An 18,252-nucleotide genomic window follows, 5' to 3' on the forward strand; every position below is an offset into this window, starting at 1 on the left:
GCACAGAATAGTGATAGCACGTAGCTAGTGCTCAACAAGGGGTTCCCTGGTGATTCAGACAGTAAAGAATCTGCCTGCAATGTGGGAGTCCTGGGTTCAATCCCTGGGTTGGGGAGATCTTCTGGAAGAGGGCATGCCAACCCACTCCAGTATTCTTGCCTGGAGAATCCCCATGGACAGAGGAACATGGCAGGCTACAGTCCATGGGGTCACAAAAGAGTCAGACATGACTGAGTGGCTAAGCACAGCCCCCAGCACAGTGCTCGGTAAATGCAAGATGGATGATTGGATGGAAAGATGGAGGGGTGGATGGATAGATGGATGAATGGATGGATGAGTGAAAGAAACTCTCCAGTCTGGAAGAAGTAAGTTAATCTGAGAATAGATGGAAATCAGAGCCTGTATGCCTTCTTCCTTTAAAAAAATATTGGCCAAGGATCAAAATGGTAGAGGAGAAATGCACAGATTAGAATAACTATCAATTATGAGCATACATGGGGTGTCCGATTTTCTAAATATTGGTCTCAATCTGTCACTCTTCAAAACTCATTGTGGGGCAAGCATTACTATCTTTCCCATTTCCCAAGATGAGTGTCAAAGAGATTAAGCAAACTACTCAGAATTGTACCTAGTGCTAAAGCAAAACCAGGAACTCACATCCCTATTAATCCCAATCCCTCATGTTGTTTCCCTAAGTCACACAAAGTTCTCTCTTCCAACCATCAGCCTAATTTCCCATCAGCCATCAAGTGGCAAGAAACACCTTCTCCACACTAGGGGAAATCTTTATATACAGCATCAGTGAGGGATAATAAGTTAAGTACTATAGATCTGGAGTACCTATTACAAATCTTAGACAAGATCCCAAATAAGAGAATAGAGTTGACTGCTACAATGTGTTTCGTTAGATTGGGTAATTTAAAAAATTTTGATTGATTTTTATTTACAAAAATATTATAAAGACCACTAAAGATGATTTTCATTTGGTCCAGAAAAAAGAGATGAGGATTGATTGCAAAGGTACTGATTAGGTCTTCCACAATTCAATAATGATGACAACATGTAGTGTGCACTAGACATATATTTAACACTATGTAAAGAAACCTTACAAAGTAGATACTGCTATCATTCTCATTTTATAGGTGAGGAAACTGAGGTCTAAGATGGGTAAGTAAATAGTTCAAAGTCAGCTGCCAAGTGGGGGAAGTGAGATCTGAACCCAGGCAGTCTGTCCCACAGACTCAACTCTTAGTAGCTGTCCTGTACTGTCTCTTACCTGAGGTTGGGGTTTTTAGGCCGCCAGTCGTGTCAACATTCATATCTGCTTTTTCCAAGCCTTTGATTCTTACATGCTAGACTTCAGCATGTTTGAATCTCTCCGCTGTTCACAACTTGACCGCTGGTTATCATTCTGACCACCTCTGAAGGAAGACTGAAACCCTCCAATGCAAATGCTACAAAAATAAATCAGCTGAACTTTAAAGTGTTTTTGAAAGGGACTGAATAGCCAAAAACCCACTTTCTTTTCTTGAACAGGGGTATGACAGATACTGCTCACTTTTTATCAATAGCCCAGATTTCCTAACTGGTCTTTAATTTACCTAATCTGACAATTTCTCTCTGCCCTTCATTAAGATAATTAATATATATCTTAGTTCTTCTTTACCTACTAATCACCCAATCAATATGTATGCTAACACACCTATTTTGTTCAGGATCCTATAGAAAGCTTTAATAAATTATAATTTATTTATTAATTTTATTTAACATACAATTTTTAAAAAGGAAGCAATAAAATGTTGTTTGACAATAAATTGAACTAATAGTATGTGATAACTTATCCTATATATTGGCTTATAAAGTGGATCGATTTTATTTGCAAAAAAATAATAATAATAAAGGTGGGGATTCCCTGGGAGTCCAGCCCTTAGGACTCAGAGCTTTCACTGCCAGGGCTCAGGTTCAGGCCTTGGTCAGGGAACTAAGATCCTACACACTGTGCTATACAGCCAAAAATAAATAGATAAATATAACAATGAGTGAGCCAAGTACTAACACTGTTACAACGGCAACAGCTTTGGGAAATGAATGAGTAGAATGACTGTCATCAGTAAGTCCTTACCTCTTTGTGCTCAAGCCTCAGAACTGTAGCTTCAGTTCCCACCTAATTTGACTCAGACTTTCAGAAGACAAAAATCTTTTAAAATACAGGATAGAGATGTACTACCAGTGACTGGGGAACTATTTGTTTAAATCTGGGGCTCCCAAATGGTGACCTGAATGGAAAAGAAATCCAAAAGGGAGGACAAATATGATATATATAACTGATTCACTTTGTACAGTAGAAACGAACACATTGGAAAGCAACTATATTCCAATAAAAAAAACATTAGTTAATTGATTTAGGGATCCCAAAGGGGAAAGATAAGAAAAAGGATGATCATGGGGGAGGGAGGGGAGACAGGAGTCCCTCACTAAGAGCAAAGTCAGAGGACAGGGGCTCCTATTTTCTTGCTCCCACAGTGTGGGAATTGTCAGGACAGCCTCTGCCCCTGTGCAGACAGAGGTGAGTCCCTGTGCTGAGTTATCATCCTATGATGGAATCAGTACTGGAAAGAGAACTGAACAAGCATCGTCTTCAACAATTTTAATAGTCAAAACCTCATGCTTCCCTGGCGGCTCAGACGGTAAAGAACCTGCCAGCCGATGCAGGAGACGAAGATTCAGTTCCTGTGATGGGAAGACAACGTGGAGGAGGAACTGTCAATCCCCTCCAGTATTCTTGCTTGAAGAATCCCATGGATAGAGGAGCCTGGGAGGAGACAGTCTATGGGGTCAAAACAAGTCGGACACAACAGAGTGACTATCAAACCTGTGATCCCAGTGCTGCCATTTCAAGCTAAAGGGAAATACCTAGACTCCTCCCATGGAATAAAAGGACTCACCGAATTTTGATTTTTAGCAACAAATGCAGGGTGAGAGCAGGATCTCCCCACATCTCACACAAGAAACCTTGCCTTTATAATGTATTTCTTTCAAAAGGAAAAATGATGAGCCTCATCTCAGCACAAGGATCTTGGAGATGACTTACCATATTAAGCTTCTCCAAGATTTTGGTGGGGCTTCCCTGGTGGCTCAGTGGTAAAGAATCCACCTGCCAATGCAGTAGATACAGGTTTGATCCCTGAGTCAGGAAAATTCCCTGGAGGAGGAAATGGCAACTCACTCCAGTATTCTTGCCTGGAGAATCCCATGGAGAGAGGAGCCTGGCAGGCTATGGTCCACAGTGCCCCAAAGAGTCGGACACGACGGAAGCGATTGAGCATGCAGGCACAGGATTTCAGTGTCAAAACTTATCACAAAGGATCTTGCTGTTTCACAAACCAATCTTCTGAAAACGGTGGCAGAAGAACAGAAGAAGGAGAGAGGCTGGCACTTCTCTAGTGATCTGCTGTAAGGAAAAGTCAGGAAAACTGATAAAGAGTATTCAGCCCTGTGGTGTTGGTACATTGTAGTTAAATCATTCATATTCTTTGAACTCTAATAAAAAATTCTCATCAAACAATATGACATTTTCATCTCATCCAAGTTTAATCACAAGAGTATTGTAATTCTGATGTTCTTCACCTCCGTTCAAATTGAAAGTAATTGTCAGACGTCATTTTAATTCTAACCATTACATCCCTTCGTACATGGTCTCTCTCACATTATTATGGCCCATTTTGTTCTGTAAGAGGTATGTCATTTTGTTCTATTATTCAAGCAGTTTTAAAAGAGCATTGTCACTGACCTACAAATAGTACATTTAAGGCTATTTTAAGAAGCATTTGGAAAAACAAATGAACATAAATGGAAAATGTTTCCTTGAAACACTGAGAGAATGAGGGGTGATAAATTATGACTACTGAATTCCTAATGTTGGGAAAACACTTAATTGCCTGAATTCTTGATTGTTTCATTTTCTTTTCTTAGTAACCTTCAGAATGCACAAATTTTGGCTTAAAATGTACAAAAGCAGAGGGAGCTCCCTTTTGGTCCAGTGGTTGGGAGTCTACACTTCCAATGCAGAGGGAAGAGGTTTGATCCTTGGTCGGGGAACTAAGATCCCATATGCCACGTGGCTTGGCCAAAATATATATATATATTTTTTAAAAGCACCGGGCAGCAATGGAGATGCAGGCATAGAGAACAGGCTTGCGGACAAGGGCAGGAGAGAGGCAAGAGAGGGTGAGATGGATGGAGAGAGCAGCGTGGAAGCATATACACTAACACATGTAAATAGATAGACAGTGGAAATTTGCTGTATGACTCAAGGAACTCAAACAGGGGCTCTGGAATAATCTAGAGGGGTGGGAGGTGGGAAGGAGATTCAAGAAGGAGGGGACATATGTACACCTATAGTTAATTCATGTTGCTATATGACAGAAATCAAACCAACATTGTAAAGCAATCAATCCATTTAAAATAAATATATATTTTTAAAAGAACAAAAGCAAAAAAAAAAATAAATAAAAAATAAAATAAAAGCACAAAAGCAGAGAGGTTGAATACAACAAACTCATTTTATTTTCTTCCATTGCCATTTTAAAAAAATAATTCTGCTTCAGTTGTGACGCACTCCTTGGATCTAGGCTGAGAAGTGGGAGCAAGTTTATCTTAATTGAGACAGAACTTCTTCCTGGGGATGGCAAGGGACACATCTTGGACATCTGTGTTGATGTCCAAGAGCAGAAATGTCCCCCAAGGCAAGAGGGTCCTACACTCAAATTTTTAAAATGGTAAGTGAGCAAGTGATAGAAAGGAGTCAAGAAGGTTCTGGGGAGTCTGGGACCTGCTGCAGTAAACTTGGCTTGTAGATTTCTGTCATCTAAGACCTTGGACCAAGTGCAGCCAGAGCTTCTAATATTTTAGACAAACTGGAAATTCAAACTTGAATATGAAGTCTCCAAATTTTTTTAAATGTAAGTTCACATGTATTTTTCTAAAATCACAGAAGCAAAGAAAAGTACATCTGAGGCTGGGCCAGGCTCAAGATCTTTACTCCACAGCCTCTTGAACATCTTCATTCATGTTCTTCAGACACCTCAAATGGAGCCTCTTCCAAGTTGAACTCATTGCCTTGATTTCTTCCAGCCTGTTTCTCCTCTTGTGTGTGCCAAACTGTAGAGTTATTTAAGCCAAAACATGGCAGTCATCGCATGTGGTCCCCCCTTCCCATTCAATGATCTGCCAAATCTAAGATCTCTTAAATCCTTCTTGCCTCCAGCCCTACTGCCTCTACTTTGGTTCAGACCAATGAAATCATCACCTACATAATTGTATTAGCCTCTGAACCCAATGGATTCCAACCAGGGGTGACTTTGATCCCCAGATAATACTTGTCAATGTCTGGAGATATTTTTCGCTGTTACACTGGAGATGAACTTCTGACACCTAATGAGTAGATGCCAGGGTTATTTTAAACATCCCACAATGCAAAGAACATTCCTCCACTCTCTAACAAATAATTATCTGGCTCAATATTTCAATAGAACTGAGACTGAGAAACGCTATATGTAGTCTACTTACATTCAGTCTTGCTTCCCTCCAAGTGAGAATAATAAACTTCTTTTAAAAATGAAATCATATTTCAAGGTTATCTTTTTTAAATGAAATCATATCTTTCATCTTGTAGAGGTTATCTTCTAAATTAAATCATTATCTTCAAAGGTTATCTTCTAAAAATGAAATTATATTTCTTTAGTAAAATCTAAGAGATATTGATTATTTTTCTATCAAACTCCCTACACATATTTTTCAGTAAGAATCAGAAAATAATGGGTCTTCAGGTCTAGGAAGTCAACCTTTTTTAGGCTTACCCAATCAGGGTAATTTAATCACCTTCTTCAGTGACTGGTTTAGGAAAGGGTCTGAGAACAATTTGTTTAATCTCATCTGAGAAAATAATCTCTATTCTTAAAAAGAAGCTGTGATAGATTTATTTCCAAAGATGGCCATAAGAACTCATACCATTTCTATTTATGTGAATCGTCCCATCATGGGGTGAAATCTATTTCTCATCCCTTGAATTTGGTCTGTTCCTATAACTTGCTTTACCAGCATAATGCAACTATTGTGTGACTTTTGAGACTAGGCCTCAAGATGCCTCGAGCTTCAGCCCCCAATTCCTTGGGACACTGCCTTGAGACCACAGTGTAAAGCCCATTCTAGTAAACTGGGAGATGAAGAACCACTGGCAACAGAAGGTCAGCTCTTCCAGCCATCCTGGCTAAGGCCCCAGACATGTAAGTGAGGTTATCTTAGACCATCCAGCCCCAGTTAAGCCAGAAACTGATTCATTACAAGTGAATTTGGAGTCCTGGAGAGAGCTCAGAGCTGCTCAGCTAGTCCAACCCAAAGCCCCAACTCCCAGCCATGAGTTCATATTGATTGCTTTAGGACAATAGAGTCTGGAAACTGAACACGGGAGGAAGGCAGGGGGCTGGTCTCAATCGCATTGCTGTTGTTCAGTCACTCAGTCATGTCTGACTCTTTGCAACCCCATGGACTGCAGTACATCAGGCTTCCCTGTCCTTCACCATCTCCCGGAGCTTCCTCAGACTCATGTCCGCTGAGTCAGCGATGCTATCTAACCATCTCATCCTCTGCCTCCCCTTTCTCCTTCTGCCTTCCATCTTTCCCAGCATCACAGTCTTTTCTAATGAGTCAGCTCTCCGAATCAGGTGGCCAAAGTATTGGAGTTTCCGCTTCAGCATCAGTCCTTCCAGAATTGTATACATTCACTTTATTCCCCTGTTCTCAGGATGTATCTCCACCCTTAACTTAACCCAGCTTCTTTCTCTGGAAAAAGTTAATCCTCCTCCTCTTGCCAGTGTTGTTGGTCAGTGAGCTGGAAAGGTGATCTGAAAGTCTTACTACTTCAAAAACTAGCTTTCAATCAATCCTTCTCATTTTAGTCGTCCTAACCACCCCACTTCTGGAAGTTCCAGGTGGTACCCCTTTCTAAGCTGTGGAGTCTGAGTAATGAAGCTGGGTTTCTTCTTTCTGTCCTAGAACTTAACTTTCAATTCTCTCTGGTCCTTTCTCACTCATCCATCTGTTTCCCAAGTTCCAAAATTTTGTAGATAGTGCTTCCTCTATTGTTCTTACGCTTTGGGGTTTAACACAAGAACATGACAGATGTGTGTGCTCAGTTGTGTCTGACTCTTTGCAGCCCCATGGATTGCAGCCCACCAGGCTCCTCTGTCCATTGTATTTCCCAGGCAAGCATACTGGAGTGGGTTGCCATGCCCTCCTCCAGAGGATTGAACCTGGGTCTCCCGCATCTCCTCCACTGGCAGGCAGGCTCTTTACCACTACTACCTGGGAAGCCCTGGGGGTTAATACTTTTTTTTTTAATCACTTTAGAATTGTTTTATGGGGATTTTGGGAGATTCCCCATTAAAATCCCCTTTAAAATCTTGAATCTGAAAAAAAAAACACTTTAATTTGCCATCTTGGCACAGATTTCTGCTCTCTGTTTAATGTTACTTCCTCAGAGAACCCCCTGGAGCCTACATTAAATGTCTCTGCTGTAACTCCCATGTTAACAAACCCATTAGACTCGTGGGTGCTGATGGGACCAAAACACAATTTTATTACTGTCTTTTTTCTGTCCCTTTATTTTATTTAGTGACGATATGCATCCCCTGTTCCTGGAAGGAAATTTGGCAGATTCCCTTGACTTTCTGCTGACTTACATGAAGACGATCATATGATCATTTTAATTCACAAAACCAGAGCCACAAATATAGAAAGTATCCTGCTCAACATATTAAGCAGTTCCTCAATTTTTCTTCCAAGTTAAGAGGACTCACTCTCCACCTCAATAAAGTCTGTGGTTGGCAGCTCCCTGACTTACAAAAAGGAGGTGCACTAGCTTCGGCTCTGTCCTTCTCTGTTCACCCCTTTCCCTTTGGACAGTGGCTCATTAAGCTGTAGGCACAGGAGAAAGTAAGCCAACAGAGCTACCAAATTCAACAAATAAAATACTGTTAGGTAGCTTTGGTTTCTCTGATTCTGGTAAATGATGACTTCTGATTTTTTTCCCCTCCTGGGCTGTATTCTAGTTTTCTTTGGTTGTTTAATTCTTTGGAATCGCCATCTCTAGGAACTCCTCATCTGTAATTGAACTGAAGGGGATGTATTCCGGCTTTCAGTGTTTCGCTCAGTCTTCTGCCCTGCCTGTGTGTGCTTACTCAGTCACTAAGTTGTGTCCAACTCTTTTGCAAACCCATCGACTGTACCTTGCCAGGTTCCTCTGTCCATGGGATTTCCCAGGCAAGAATACTGAAGCGGGTTGCCATTTCCTTATCCAGAGGATCTTCCCCACCCAGAGATCAAACCCACATCTCCTGTGTCTCCTGCACTGACAGGAGGATTCATTACCACCGAGAAATCTGCCTGGGTCAGTAGGAATTAAGATGGTGCAGCCTGGCCCTTTCTCCCCAGGCAAATGCTCTCTCAGTCCAGTTCAGTTCAGTCACTCAGTCATGTCCAACTCTTTACAACCCCATGGACTGCAGCACACCAGGCCCCCTGTCCATCACCACACTCCCGGAGCTTACTCAAACTCATGTCCATTGAGTCGGTGATGACATCCAACCATCTCATCCTCTGTCATCCCCTTCTCCTCCCGCCTTCAATTTTTCCCAGCATCAGTCTTTTCCAATGACTCAGTTCTTCACATCAGGTGGCCAAAGTATTGGAGTTTCAGCTTCAGCATCAGTCTTTCCAATGAATATTCAGGACTGATTTCCTTTAGGATTGACTGGTTGGATCTCCTTGCTGTTTAAGGGAATCTCAAGAGTCTTCAACACCACAGCTCAAAAGCATCTATTCTTTGGTGCTCAGCTTTCTTTATAGTCCAACTCTCACATCCATACATGACTACTGGAAAAACCATCGCCACACAGGCCTTTGTTGGCAAAATAATGCCTCTGCTTTTTAAATGCTGTCTAGGTTGGTCATAGCTTTCTTCCAAGGAGCAAGTGTCTTTTAATTTCATGGCTGCAGTCACCGTCTTCAGTGATTTTGGAGCCCCAAAAAATAAAGTCTCTCATTGCTTCCATTGTTTCCCCATCTATTTGCCAGGAAGTGCTGGGACCGGATGCCATGATCTTTGTTTTCTGAATGTTGAGTTTTAAACCAGCTTTTTCGCTCTCCTCTTTCACTTTAATCAAGAGGCTCTTTAGTTCCTCTTCACTTTTTGCCATAAGGGAGGTGTCATCAGCGTACCTGAGGTTATTGATGTTTCTCCCAGCAATCTTGATTCCAGCTTGTGCTTCATCCAGCCTGGCATTTGCCATGATGCACTCTGCATATAAGTTAAATAATCCGGGTGATAATATACAGCCTTGATGTACTCCTTTCCCAATCTGGAACCAGTCTATTGTTCCATGTCCAGTTCTAACTGTTGCTTCTTGACCTGCATACAGATTTCTCAGGAGGCAGGTAAAGTAGTCTGGTATTCCCACCTCTTTCAGAATTTTCCACAGTTTGTTGTGATCCACATAGTCAAAGGCTTTGGCATAGTCAATAAATTCTCTCTATATATAATATGCAAATAAAATGCCACATAGAGAAATGCTCTCTCTGTGGCATCAAAGCAGCTCACCACTCTTTCTGTCAACTTCTAGATTTCCCAAGAAAATGTGGCACCCACGTGGCACTGAAACAACAATCTGTAAATATTTGCTGGCTGATGATTGAATGAATAAATTGGCCATTACTGGCTTTCTGCAATGAGCTGTTACACAACAAATGGTCACCAATTCTTTCTCTGCTCTCTACCCAGAAGAGGTATGACTTTTAGATTCAATTTGCAGGAAGAACAGAAATGCTAAATCTTGACAGATGTTATGGGTGAAGATCTTTAAAATACATTTCTTTTTCAAAAGATTTTAACATGCTATCCTTCTATTTCAAGTGGTTGGGAGGTTGACCTTGATAGGGAGTCAAATGAAATACCCAACTGGAGAGACCTTTCAGCACCATAATTCTATGAAAAGACAGTAGCTTTGTCTTATTTCTAAGAAGAAATTGAAACTATATTAACAGAAAATTAAGTTGGCCAGTTTGGTCAAGCAAAATATGAAAAGTAAATAATATGCTGTTCTAAATTTCTATGATTCTATGATATAAACAGTGGGAAATAATTTGGACTTTTCAAATACTGCCAGTAATCATTATGCAATTTATGGTCATAAGCATTCACAACATATTAAATTAGAATTTATGTACTGAATCATCCCCACAATAATACTTAATTTGCTTTTAGTTATTCACAGAGGAGCGGAGAAGTTTATGCAGGGTTATAAATAAATTTTGGATCACACAAAATATATCTGACATAAATATCATCTAACATGTTTTCTTTCTAACCTCTTATTATAAAACTCAAGAATTCATCATTTGTAATCCCCACAAAGAATTTGAGGTGGATTTTAACTTTTAAAAAAAGATATCCAGGGACACAGGATAGATAACTAAGACAGTAATGTATTAATATATACACTCATACATAGACTTAGTCATATCCAACTCTTTATCACTCCATGGACTATAGCCTGCCAGGCTACTTTGCCCATGGGATTTTTCAGGGCAAGTGGGTTGCCATGCCCTTCTCCAGGGGATATTCCCAGCCCAGGGATCAAACCCATGTCTCCTGCATTACAACCAGATTTTTTACCCACTGAATCATCAGGGAAACCATAGACATAATGGTACTTAGTATATCGATTTAGAGATGAGATATTTGCTACACATAAATACTAAATTTATTAACAGCTCTAAAATTTCTGATATCAAGTCAAAAGAGGAAATGCTATGGACTGTATTAAACCTGCCATGTTGTAAAAGGAAAAATACTAACTCTTTAGGGGTTACTACTTTAGTTTTTAGTTTTGTACTAAATTCCAGGAATACTTTACCCTATAAGTCCTTATAAAATAATGGCTAACGTGTATCAAATGTTTTTTATGTGCCAGGCATTCTCCTAAACTTTTTATGAATCATAATTTAATCGTCATAATGGCACTGTGAGAAAGACAATCATCCTTGCTTTTCAGGTTGGAAAATAAAGGCACAGAGAGATAAGCTGCCCATGGCTACAGCTAAAAAGAAAAGACCACAATCCAGACCCCCAAAACTCCTGCTCCTGATGGCCATACTGCAGAAAATCTTTGTCCGTGGTTTCACAAATGACCTCAAAAATCTCCATTTCTTAAACCAACACTCAATCGAAATCTGGGGCATAATATTGAACTTAAAGAAAGCATTTGTACTACCAAAACTTAGCAAACAGAACTATTGGAACTTAGCTGCTCATGCTCAGTTGCTCAGTTGTGTCCAGCTCTTTGCAACCCCATGGGCTATAGCCTGCCAGGCTCCTCTGTCCATGACATTCTCCAGTCAAGAATACTGGAGTGCATTGCCAGTTCCTTCTCCAGGGGATCTTCCCAAGCCAGGGATCAAACCCGCATCTCCTGCATTACAAGTGAATTCTTCATCACTGAGCCACCAAGGAAGTCCCAAATTAGCTGAAGACATGCAAATTGTTCATTATCCAGTTTACTCTAGGAGTAAAGAATTGTAAAACTACAGGATTAAGAATAATTCTGATAACCGATACTTTTTTTTTTTTTCACTGAAGGGTTTATTTTATTATTAACTAACAAATGCTCTTGGGCTTCCCTGGTAGCTCAGTGGTAAAGAATCCACCTGCCAACACAGGAGATGCAGGTTTGATCTCTGGGTTGGGAAGATGCCCTGGAGAAGGAAATGGCAGCCCACTCCAGTATTCTTGCCTGGAAAACCCTATGGACAGAGGAGCCTGGTGGGTTACAGTCCATGGGGTCACAAAAGAGTCAAACATGCATCAGCAGGAGGGTTCTTTACCACTGAGCCAGCAGGGATATACCAGATACTGTGCCAAACTACTTAGATGCATTATAAAATGTAGTCCTCATTCTTACAGAGGTATTTATTTACCTATTTGCTCAAAAATGTTGATCATATACCTCTTATGTGACAGACACTATGATAAACAGTGGGCCACCACGGTGAGCAATAGTATAAAATTGGAGGTTTACGTGAATTAAATAATCAGAAATAAACAAACAACTACAAACAGAAATTCAGTAAATAAAGGATACAGCATATTGTGACATCATTTACAAGGAGATTTGACCTAATCTAGGAGGGCTCCCCAGTGGAAGTGTCATTTGAAATGAGATCAGAAGGTTATATCGGAATTAATTGGGTGAAAGAGGAGGAGAAAGGGCTCTGTGGCATGAGGAAACATGAGAAAATCCAGAGAGATCAAGAGAAAAAGAAAGAGAAAGTGAGACTTAACTTGCCCCACATTAAGAATTAAGAGAGAGAGAGACTGAATTCATATCTAGTGTTTGTTACATCTGAGTTCACACTATTAACCCTACATTACAAAGCTTTCAACTCTGAAGGTATATTTCTTAGGTACTCTTTGTGTCAGACACAACTAAGCCACTAAACTAAAAACTTTGAGAACTAAAATAGCAGTCAGCCCAAAACTGAGATCTTAGGGAACACCAAAAGTACAAACTGTAGGTGTTTCGCAGGTATTTGAAAAAGATCTTTCCATTAGAGCTGCATCATTCTTCCCTTTAATCTTCACAAAGTCAACTATAAGCCTTGGCACTAAAATAAAGGGTTTGTCACTCAGTGGTGTCCGACTCTTTGTGACCCCATGGCCTGAGTCCATTAGTCTCCTCTGTCCATGGGATTTTCCAGGCAAGAATACTGGAATGATTAGCCATTTCCTTCTCCAGAGGATCTCCCCAACCCAGGGATCAAATCCAGGTCTCCTGCATTGCATGCACATTCTTTACCATCTGAGCCACCAGGGAAGCCCCACCACTAAAATAAAAACATAGGACAAATATATATTTAGCAGTAAACACTCTTGCAGCCAGCATTCCTCACTAGGAATCTACATCCAAGGAAAGTTTGTCCCTAGGATAAGTCCGTTTGAATCAGCTCATCCAAGCAGCTTTCCTCCATGAGTTCTCGCATGAGAACCAGGGCTCTGGAGTTTCCACTCACACTGCCATCTCTTTCCTAATCATAAGCCTCGTTTCCTGAACACGCACGCTCTTCCCACCTCCAGGCCAAACTGCAGAGTCGATGTCCTCTACCTGGACTGCCCACTCCCATCCTGCAGCCCAGCAGACTCCCTGATCTTCTGCTCTGAAGCCCTCTTCTCTGCACTGTCCATGGTGCGCCATCATCAGGCTGCACAAAGTTTCTGGGTTTCACATTTGTTCCCCATGATACCTTGAGATTCTCTGGTGGCTCTGTTGGTATAGAACCCACCTGCCTATGCAGGGGACCTGGATTCTATCCCTGGGTCAGGAAGATCTGCTAGAGGAGAAAATTGTCTACCCGCTCCAGTATTCTTGACTGGGAAATCCCATGGACAGAGGAAGCTGGTGGGTTACAGTCCATGGGGTCCACAAGAGTCAGACACGACTTTACAACTAAACCACCACCACACGCCTTGAGGATTCTTTGAGGATTCTGACAGTGCTTTGGTGACAGATGTGTGTCTCCCTGATGCCCAGGAGACAGGTAAGTCTTCAATACGTTTTTGGGAATTGATGAAATGTTGGGGAATTGATGAATAAAAATGTGTTTACATTGATCAACTGTTTTATCCAGGAGATTCACTGTCTTTACATGGGCCAGAGAGAGCAGCTTTGACAGCACTAGGCACATAGACAATGAGCTTCCTTGTCCCAGCCAGGAACGATCCCAATCCTTCTAAAAGGCTCTGGTCAGAAGGCTCATGGTCCAAACTCCAGACTCTGATCAAAGCTGAGAGGACATACCCACCAGTGTGCACCTCACGTTGGGGCCAGGCACACCAAGACCCTGTCCCCTCCCCATCCTTGCAGTGTGTGAAGGGCAAGAATTACAAAGGACAAAAACCTGTCTGGGACCCATGGGTGGAAATGCTGTAGTTTGTGATAAGAATGGACACTTTGTGATGAATTTTATAGCCAGGGATTGAACCCACATCTCCTCCACTGGGAGGCAGATTCTTTACCCTACTCCACCTGGGAAGCCTGCTATGAATGTATCTATGGGCAAAATGAAACCAAGTGGAAAAAACTGAATTCCTTTTGGGGACTGCTGCCTCACAGGAGACAAGGGGAAGACATTCTTAAGTGTGCCTTGTGGCAAGGTAACAAGCAGAGACGAAGAAAGGAGGTGAGAGGGTGGAGCTGGGAACCAGATGGTGGAAACCTGCTCCCCTAGGAAGTGACTCCTAGCAACTCCCCAGATCCTCAAAGCCTTGCCTCCTATCAAAAGAGACAGGAAAGGGGGAGTGAAGGAGGGGGAAAGCCAGAAAGAAGAAAGAGTAAAGGAGAAAGGAGAGAGGGAGGGGTGGAAGGAGAGAGAGAGGGCAAGAGGGCAAGCTTTCTCCTTGGGAGTTTCCCCTAGAAAGTGATGAAGACACTGAATTTGCCTCCAGTGTTTTCCTAGATCCAGCAGGAGCAACTGGTATCAACACAGCGGCCCAGAGGTGGAAAGCACAAAAAAGACAGCTGTGGGACTTGTGGGGACTTAAAAATGAGGGTTCTAGACTCTCAAGACCTGAGGCGGTAGGGTTTCAATCCAACTTTAGAAAGATCTCAAAGGCTCAGGGTGTCACAGCAGAACTGGAGTCTCACTGACATGTCACCCTAAGAAAGCCTCGAGGAGAGTCACAGTGCTGGAGGCAGATAATTATTGATAGATAATTGTCTGTTAAAACTTGTTCCCTAAATAACTCGTTTTCAGTGTCTAATGAAAATTTCCTTTAGTAATATTAGAAAGCTTTAGATGTATAACACCCCCCATGCACACATGCAGGAATGCATGCATACATTCCTTCTCTAAAAGCAAGAAGTGCTGGCAACAAACCACATATATATTGGTATTAGGACAAACTTGATACGCATATATTCTGAAAGGACTAGATTGACATGGTGGGAAACTTGAAAAGAAAAGAAAAAATAAATAAACCTGATGTAGGGTAATTGCTCTTCTGGTAACTGTTTTGGGAAGATGTTCCCCAGAGGTCAGGTGTTAAGGATCAGAGTGTGATGAACCGACAGGCAAAATGATGTTGATGACAAGAAGCAACAATAGTTATCAGAAGAAATAACTGTGATGGTGCAATAATCCTGGAGGTGTCATCAGAGCAAAAGTGTCACCATGGCAACTGTGAAAATGGCATGGGGGGAGGCGGGGCATAGAAAATCTCTTAGAATGGAATGCTGTGTTCCAGCAACTTCTGAGAGTGAGTTCGTATACTGTATCCTAAAGAAGATTCCAATAAATTGTGATCTTTTGTGATTATACACAGCAGAGTTAAAGCCAAACTGGCTTGCTGAGATCAGAAACGTGAGAGGTGATGAGTTGATACTTGCCCTCAGGTTGTGCCTCAGAGAAACAGCTGCATAACATCTTTGCAGAGAGAATTCAGACCAGCTGCACAATAAGCAATACACACAACAAAATGAAAATGTTCCAGGCATGGTATTTCTTTTCCATCTTCACAGCTGTCCAGACAGTTCAGGTTTAATAGTGACACGCGCTGCTCTTTGAGGCACAAGAGAGAAACTTTCCAAGTCCCAGGATTGAAATGTGAACAGATATAAAACTCTCTCCAGCTATTTCCAAGAACATAAAGGAAATGTTGGTGCAGAAAGAGGTCAGAAAACCCATCTGGATTTCTTTTGAGCTTGGCAATTCTGTCTTCCAGGTATTTTTTCATTTTGTTTTGTTTAAAAACATTCATCACAATGTTGTCCAATTATTTACAAAATCGTTCTTTGTGTTAAGCCACACCCTGGCAAATATGTGCAAAGGAAATTGCTCTCATTTCTCGGGATGGCCATCCTGTCCAAATGTGGGCTGTGAGAGAGCTTCAGAAAACAAGGCCATGGAGAAACTGGACCACAGAAGCTGTGCCAGCCCCTGCCAAACATGGAGCCAAAGGGGACCAAAGGAAAGCTCACTGGGCATGTGGATCTGGACAAGCATGGTTCACCATTAGCACCCAGCAACTGACATTTGCGATGACCAGGGTGGGTGCCAGTTATTGTGCAAGCAAGAACAGTCTTCTTTCAGTTGAGTTTACACTTCATATTATTCTAGAATGTTCTCCATTCTCCATTCTCTTTCCTATCTGTGAGACAATAGCTACTAATTTATCTTCCTTGTCCTTATGCTGAATAAATACATGGTGATGATATGTCATCTGTTTGGCAGCATAGAAGACAATCTTCATATATGATCAGGGAAAGTATCCGCCTTTTCATTTTGCTCTCCTTTCCAAGAACTGAAGAAGTTCGATGGAACACTATGTGCTTTCATTTCTCTAACTTGAATAATACTGAGTAAATCTTATGATACTCGGGAAAACCCCAGAATGCCCCTAGTTAAGATCACTATTTTTAAAACTAGATAGAACTGCAAGTCCCAGCTTCACCATTTACCAGCTGTGGGGCCATTATCTTTCTAAACCTCATCTTCCTCCTTTGTAGAAAGGGGATGATTAAATCACTAAAGATACATGAAAGGTTCATGGAAACGTGCATGTGCCTTGCCTTGTCCATAATAAGTCCTCCACCCTTTTGGCAGAAAGTGAAGAGGAACTCAAAAGCCTCTTGATGAAAGTGAAAGTGGAGAGTGAAAAAGTTGGCTTAAAGCTCAACATTCAGAAAAAGAAGATCATGGCATCCAGTCCCATCATTTCATGGGAAATAGATGGGGAAACAGTGGAAACAGTGGCTAACTTTATTTTTCTGGGCTCCAAAATCACTGCAGATGGTGACTGCAGCCATGAAAATAAAAGGAACTTACTCCTTGGAAGGAAAGTTATGACCAACCTAGATAGCATATTCCAAAGCAGAGACATTACTTTGCCAACAAAGGTCCGTCTAGTCAAGGCTATGGTTTTTCCTGTGGTCATGTATGGATGTGAGAGTTGGACTGTGAAGGAGGCTGAGCGCCAAAGAATTGATGCTTTTGAACTGTGGTGTTGGAGAAGACTCTTGAGAGTCCCTTGGACTGCAAGGAGATCCAACCTGTCCATTCTGAAGATCAGCCCTGGGATTTCTTTGGAAGGAATGATGCTAAAGCTGAAACTCCAGTACTTTGGCCACCTCATGCGAAGAGTGGACTCATTGGAAAAGACTCTGATGCTGGGAGGGATTGGGGGCAAGAGGAGAAGGGGACGACAGAGGATGAGATGGCTGGATGGCATCACTGACTCGATGGACGTGAGTCTGAGTGAACTCCGGGAGTTTGTGATGGACAGGGAGGACTGGCGTGCTGCGATTCATGGGGTCGCAAAGAGTCGGACACGACTGAACGACTTATCTGATCTGATCTGATGTTTTATTAGAGGTGATAAATGGACATCCAGTGACTTTTTCTGCTTTTAAGTCATGGGAAGACAATGTGTTCACTCTGATGCAAAGAATGGTAAGGCTACTTCATTATGTAGGTTTTGAGCTGAAGATGCCTTTTCTAACCAAGAGGAAGTACATCCATCACAGGTGGACCAGCTCCAGAGGGCTTGCAGATGGAGGTAAGGGGTCCTGCATCCATGGTACCAACCCAGCATGGAAGGGGACGGTCTTCTATCCATCCCACTTAACCCCTAGTTAACTCCCCAAAGTCACCACCACTTTAAGAATCCCTCCAAAAGCAAGCAAACGCCCCCTAAGGACATGAAGCACTCTTCCTGCTGTAGCCCAGGGCATCTGACAACAAAGAACACCCATCACCCCAATTTGAGAACATTCTAGAGTCACAGATCTGACTCCAGGTTGCTTCTGAAGTCTCACAAAATGACCACTTCCTCTGGCCTTGCTGGTGCTCCTTTAGAAATCTGTTCACACTGCCGGTCACAAGCCTCAATCCTCTTACCTGTAATGATTCATTTCAGTTTTCACATTTGCGACTCCATCAAGTTGCAAAAGGAACCCATGAAGTAGTGAAAAACACATATTCTGTTATCAAAGTCTTACTCCTTGAATCACTTTGATTTCACTAAAAGCAATCATTCAAAGGACACCTTGTAAGCTGGTATCCCAAACAAACAGGCTGGCACAAAGCAGGAGTGATTTGAATTCTAAGAGGTTTTCCCTTGAAATAAGCTTTGTAGTAAAGGTTGTG

This window comes from Bos indicus, chromosome 24, assembly GCF_029378745.1.
Source record: "Bos indicus isolate NIAB-ARS_2022 breed Sahiwal x Tharparkar chromosome 24, NIAB-ARS_B.indTharparkar_mat_pri_1.0, whole genome shotgun sequence".
NCBI lineage: Eukaryota > Metazoa > Chordata > Mammalia > Artiodactyla > Bovidae > Bos > Bos indicus.